The sequence below is a fragment of the Tasmannia lanceolata genome, unplaced genomic scaffold (genome assembly GCF_043159265.1).
Source record: "Tasmannia lanceolata isolate RefF3 unplaced genomic scaffold, GAP_Taslan_0.1 ptg000018l, whole genome shotgun sequence".
Taxonomy (NCBI): domain Eukaryota; kingdom Viridiplantae; phylum Streptophyta; class Magnoliopsida; order Canellales; family Winteraceae; genus Tasmannia; species Tasmannia lanceolata.
In genome coordinates this window covers 35,314,211-35,320,937 of record NW_027518695.1, presented here as the reverse complement: position 1 = coordinate 35,320,937, position 6,727 = coordinate 35,314,211, and the positions used below count along the sequence as shown (strand labels likewise).

The following is a 6,727-nucleotide window of genomic DNA, read 5'->3' as shown; positions in this document are numbered from 1 at the left end:
TATTTTATAATATTTTCATTATTAAAAAAAAGAAATCCAAGGTGAGCCCATAAAGGTAGATGATCCAGATTGATCAAATTCGGAACTCACTTATAAAATGGATGCAATACATTCATACCATAATGAGGAGAACCACAGATTATTTCTCTAATAGTAGTCTTGATTTGTGTATTCAAAAGAACAGTGTTCAAGAGATCAGTATTTAGACGTACTGTACGGACCACACCATAGGATGATCCACACCGTCCATATGTGGACCATAACATAAATAAGTTGTGCCCAAACCATCATTTCTATAGGATGAACCTAGCGCTCCGATCTATAGATGAATTGCATATTATGGAAACATCTATAGATCGGAGGGCTAGGATCATCCTATAGAAATGATTTTTTGGGCACAACCCATTTATGCTATGGCCCATCACATGGACGGTTTGGACCATCCTAGTGTGGTCTGTACTGTACAGTACTTTTTGAAAAATAAGGGACTATAAGGGCTTACACCGTATAAATACTCATTTAAGAGAACAGTCAAGCATGTAAACTTATACTCCAAACCCACATAAATAAACAACTTTGAATTGCAAAAAATAGAGATACTCATCAGTGTAACAATGGTATTTACAAAACAATCCTAAACACTACAGGACTCTTCATATTAACAATTGATGCAGTTATTTGCCAAACAATTTGAAACAGGAAAACATTACCTAAATGACTACATGATTCAAACAATCTGTAGTTATTGTCAATGAAAAAGTTAAGTACTGTTGGAGTGAAGATGATTCAACAAGCTCTTCATCAACCTCAAATATTATTAATGAGCTGGAATATATTCCTTCCATATGGATGGGATTTGAGCCTTTCGGAAAATGGTCTGATGGCAGTTATCAGAGCATGAAGTTTCATTACCTGTTTGCAGAATCAGCAAATTCATATGAGTTTTAGCTAACATAATGAATACTTCTCTCAATTTTTACTCAGAATCAAATATCATAGTAAGATGGAGGCAGTGTGGAAGAACGCATTTCACCTTTGCCTTTTTTATTGCATTCTGGATGACATAGTTTCCATATTGGTCGCGGGCAACTTGTTCTAGTTTCCCACTTTTCACAAGATCATTAATCACGAATCCAATCCACAATGATTTTATGCATTTTTCTACAATATGGCTGCTACAATTTTTGCATTGATAATGGCACATAGATGCCCTTTAGACAATTGCATATTATTTCGATAAACTTTGGGTGTTGAAGTGAGAGAACTTTCTGAGAGTTAATCAGTTTTTTGTTCTTGACTGAAAGCCTAAGCTTCATTGGCAAAAATAAGGATAAAAAGGAAAAATAAAAACCATCAATATTCAACTTGTTCTAGTATGTTTTCTTAAATCAGGATTTGAGATAGAAAGATAAAAAGAAAGAGATTGTTACCCAAATGGGTCTTGAGAGAGGAACTCAGAGTTCTCTGCGATTACTTTTAGCAGGGCATCTCTGAATTCAAATTTGGAGAAGTCAATGCACTCATTTAGGCATAGACATCCATGTTCATCTGTTGCCAAATCCAGCCAATGCTTCACAACGACTTTAAATATGAACTGTTAAAAGATGATACAAGTTATGATATGAAACAAAAAGCCTTACAAGTTATGCTATGAAACAAAAAGCCCATAGATGTCTAACAGGGAAATTTTACTTTAATGGATGGATGCAATCTGAGGTCATAGGAAGAGCTTCGAAAAAGAACTCTCGCAACTGAAAAATGATACAATTTCTTTTCTGTACAGCTGTACATGTACAAAACAATTTGAAAAAAAAAAGACAGCACATGCTCTAGACTCTCAAAGATACAGAATTAGTAATTAGTAGTTCATAATGGGACTATTCAACGTGGGATGGCAAGCCGGGGTTTATTTTATCCTTGGATAAACTTCCTATGATTTGTTCATGTCGACCTCTATTCTTGGATAAAATATTAGCAGAAAAAAGTTGGTGAAAAGCAGGCAAGTTAATGTAGTTCATTCCAGTCATTGTTGTAATTTAAGACAAATACAAGAACTAATCTTTATTGTTTATTCATCTCCATCAATACCGTCAGCCTAATACTTAATGTTTAAAAAAATTTAAGACTAGAAACATCCCTGTGGGACCTGTAGACACCCCATTTTGTTTTGTTTTAATCAACAAATAAATTAGTGTGTTAAATCCATGTGAGAACCCCCTCTATCATTGATTTATATGTTTTAGGTCATTAATATCTTGATCTGACTTTACGGATCATCAATCGGGACAAAATAAGCTAGGGTCACTTCATAGCCCGGACCCTGATTCCATTCCGAGACCCGATTTCCGTAAATCGTTAGATCAATGGCAGATCATGACCTAGGTCTAACCATCCAAAACCACCTAACCTCTCCTCTCATCCTAACCATTCAAACCTCACCTAACCTCACCTAACCTCTCCTCCCATCATAACCATCCAAACCTCACCTAACCTCACCTAACCTCACCTAACATCACCTAACCTCACCTAACCTTACCTAACCTCACCTAACCTCACCTAACCTCCTATCCCATTCTCCTATAAATACCCTCTCATCTCACCAAAGAGAGGAAAAAAAAAAGAAAAGAGGAGAGAACCCCTCTCTTAGAAAATTCAAGCCCTCTCTCTAGACCAAATCCCTCTTCTCCATAAGTTTGCATGGAATATCGTCTACAAAAAGGTATGTCTTTTGGAATTTTATTTTCTTTTCTATATTTGTAGGATTGAGTGTTGTTTTGCGTATATTTTGGTTGATGTCATGTTTAATTTTGTACTAGTTTGGCCTTGGTCATGTTCTCACTTATGCTAAATATAATTAATGTGTTAGGGTCATTAGAACCTATTTGCAATGGGATGTTGAAATCATTGGCTTGTTAGGGAATTTAGATTTCTTTTGGGAAAACAATTCATTAAAAATTTTGAACATTTACAAGAAAGAAAACTTGAATTTTACATGAATTATCAAAACCCATTTAATTTGGCTTACAAAACCTCCATCTTTCAATTGATAACAACAGCCCCCACTCCAATTTGATAACAACAGCCCCCACTCAATCTCAAGAACCCAATATCCATACCCCACCTTGCCAAGTAGATAAAAACAACCCCTTTTTCAAACATCCCATTTGAATCTAATCTCAGGCCCATTCAAGCCATTTTTCATATTCACCGTCTTTTAATCACTAAAAAAATAAGAACTATCAAAAGAAAACATGGGGGTGCCAATATCATTCCCGTCATAGTGCTAGCTGTTAGACTTTAAACAGATTTTTCGACCTCTAAACAACAGAATCGTGGGAAATGGTTAACTACAAAGTCGTAGATATTTTCGTGCCGTTTCCAACGAGTATTCGTGCTAGATCAGACAGCGAGCGGTTAAAAAGTTAAGTCCAAAATGGTTGCGGCACACCTTTAGGCATTTCCAGTTTAATGTTGCTGTCCTTTTGTTTGCAACACAAATTCGAACCTCTAAATCACAGATTTACAAACAATGGAGAACTACAAAGTTGTAGCCCTATAAAAGATCTTTCCAACGCATGTTTGTACGTTGAATTTGGCCAAGCGGTTAAAGAGTTACGACAGTTTTAGTGGGCTGCATTTGTCAGATCTTTTAATGGTCAATGGTTTGTCGAATTTGTGCAATTGTCAAAACTTGGTTGTGTTAACGTCATTTTCCAAACCAAAATCGAAAGACATTAATCTAAAGTACATCCAACCTAAAATTAACAAAACTAAAATTCACCCATTTAAAATCCACTGATAAAAATCCGTTAAAAGCCATTAACCAAAAGACCACTAAAAATTTCAAATGAAACTAAAACCTTCTAAATAAACAACTTTAAAAGCTACCAAACACACTAAATACCTTCAGATAATAAAAGCTTCAAGAAAACTCTAAAAGTTTCCACAAACCCAAAAGAATTCGAGATTCCCAAGAGCCGGTGGATTCAAAATTCCTTTAGGAACCCTTAGAGCCCAATTTAGGAACACTGGTGTCGTGTCGTGTCGTGTCCTAAGTTTTAGGGAGTCTTAGGTTTTAGGGAGTCCTAGAGTCAGGAGTCCGGCCTCATCACGGACGCTTGCTATGTATAGCAACCGTGCCATAGGTCTAGTTACACTAGTCACCCAATCTTTCCCTAGGACAAGCCTAGTAAACTAGGATGTAGGCAAACCTGCATTAGTCTAAGGGACCATTTGCATTTAGATGAGAATCATATAGCATCTTAGATGAAATCCTAAGATAATAAAATCTTCAACTTGAATTAAATAACTTCTCCTAAAACTGTTGAAACAGTCAATCCCGTCTAGGTCGGTGTCTTAGTTGAGTTAGGCATATGTAACTTAGCTTAGGTGCACCGAACTACGTCGACTCTGATCCCAGTGAGGCTTGGGTACGTAGGCAGCTTGGATGTCTGACGGCATACCACCCGCGAGTCGGCACCACAACAAATTGTGGTGTTTTGGATATTAATTTTCTTGTAAATGCTTAATCAAATCATTTAGGGCTTTCCATGAAATTAGAATTTTAGGAGAACTTTCACTTAGATTGAATCCAGACAAATTAATAAATCAAGATACACATTTAGGATTCACATTGAAATTAGATCATAGGATGCATGTCACTTAGTTCGCACATTAACATAGAGTTGAATGAGCCATTTAAAATAAATTTAAAAGAGTTAGCTTTTGGAATCGAAGACCGATTATCGGGCAAGAATGGTGCATGTGGTGGATAACTCCCCATACCTTCCATTCTCGTAACCAGGTAGCGAGTCTAGATTTCTGGTTAATTACGGGTCCTAGATCCCACATCTAGGTGGCGACTCTGTCAGTCTCTTTCGTGTGGAATTCGGATTGCCTTAGTGATCCCAAGTTCACAGGAAAGATTAATTCAAATCAATAATAAAATGCACACGCCAATCGCGTGGATACGAGAGACCAAGAGAGAGCGCGCGGCGGCTCGCGCCCCACGCCCCTCTCGCGGGATCGGGTACCACAGTCTGGCGACTCTGCTGGGGATCACCTAACTTCATCACAATTCCAAAGGATAACTTATTTGAATCTATTTTAACTGGCTCATGAAAACTCTATCTCTTGTATACTTGTCAGATTAGTTTGTCTTGTTTTATTTTCTCATCACATTTTACTTGAACTTAATCTAACAAAACCTGAAGGCATCATAGATTGCGCAAACATATTGCACACACTTACATCACTTGCATCTAAACCCTTGCATCTCACGTGCACACACGTCCTATTTTAGGAACCCGGAGTGTTATCTAGCATGGTTGACTGGGATTTCATCACCTGGTGCCTCTGTGCTAGAGAAACATTCCACCCTTAGCCTAGTACCTTTATGGTACGTAAACGGATCTCTTGTTCACGTACTGATACGCCGGACACTGGTACAGTATATCGAACAGGGATTCGCGCTAAGGGAACTCTTGGCCTTACCCCTAGATTAACCCACACATGCATGTAGTATACGAACACATGTGCATCACGTGTGTGAGCCTAGTTTAGGATATCCTACCTATTTGTGTCTAGATTAGGCCGTAGACCATCTTCCAATGGCTACGATCGGTCCTAGGTACACAAACAAAGTCATGAGTCGAGATCCTCTCTCCACTCCGATAGATTAGGATTAGGGTTGATGCCTTCAGGTAACACTGTTAAAATGTGTGAAGATTAAAAACTTTCCCTTTGGGGTTAGGATATAAATCCCATCATTTCCAAAGATCTCATAGGATTAGTCATTCATGATCTATCCGTTGAAAGCAATCTTATGCTATCTCATCTAATCTCTTGATCGTGCGTCTTTGATTCTTCTATCATACAATTCAATCGTATCTTCATGCCATCCCCTAACTGGCAGATGCAGAATCTCACAATCTTTCGATTATGCGTTCTCATGATCTGATCATGCCTGGTCCAGATAATCCAATCTTGCTTGTACCCCTGGTCTGTTCCTCCTCTAGGGGCTACCTTTTTCAAGATTATTTTGCTAAGTCCTTCAGAGTTCACTCTCAGAATCCTTGAGCTAGGGGCATTTCCCTATGCGAATCAGTCATCATTGTCCAAAATTGAAAGTATCAGCCATGATGATGTTCAGAACGAACCAGCCTTCGCCGAGCCTTCAACGCCAAACAGTTGCAGCAGTTAAAGTTTTAGTCACTTACTATTTTATGTTGAGTCAGTCATCATGGTCAGTATAATTGTTGAGTCCGGTCTTACAGTTAAAGGTCAATGCCTAGTCCAGGCAAGTTATCTTCTGTTTCCCTTTCTTATTTAGAGTTGTGAATCCTGAGCATGTTCAGGATAGGTCGTCTGATGTAATAGCTTTTCTTTAAATAAAATTTCGGTCAGTTCCAAAAAGTTCACTTGTGTCTGTTCTTAAGTGTGCTTCTGATCTTAAAATAAGACTCCCTCTTCAAATGAGGACAAAATTGACGAAACTCCACTTGAGTCACAGCAATTACTTGAACGAGAGGAGGAGCGCCAATCCCAACCTTTCAAAGATGAAATTGAAATGATAAACACTGGCACTGAAACTTTGATTCAGTGAATGCCGATTGAAAATACATTACCCTCTAAAGAGTGTGAAGAATTGATAAAATTATTTCAAGAATAAGAAGATTGTCTAGAAAAGCTACAACCGATACCAGGGGCAAGACATAGATAGAAGGTT

General features: G+C 37.9%; 1 long non-coding RNA gene across 2 annotated transcripts; it reads left to right on the top strand.

Annotated features, from left to right (window-relative positions):
- Positions 1-2,154: 2,154 nt before the first annotated feature.
- On the top strand, positions 2,155-6,414 carry LOC143852012 (uncharacterized). Of its 2 annotated transcripts, none has more exons than XR_013236599.1 (2): positions 2,155-2,719; positions 5,975-6,414. It is a non-coding gene; the product is annotated as an uncharacterized LOC143852012 (long non-coding RNA). The 2 variants fall into 2 exon arrangements; XR_013236598.1 differs by having other exon boundaries at positions 5,915-6,414.
- The last annotated feature ends 313 nt before the right edge of the window (positions 6,415-6,727 follow it).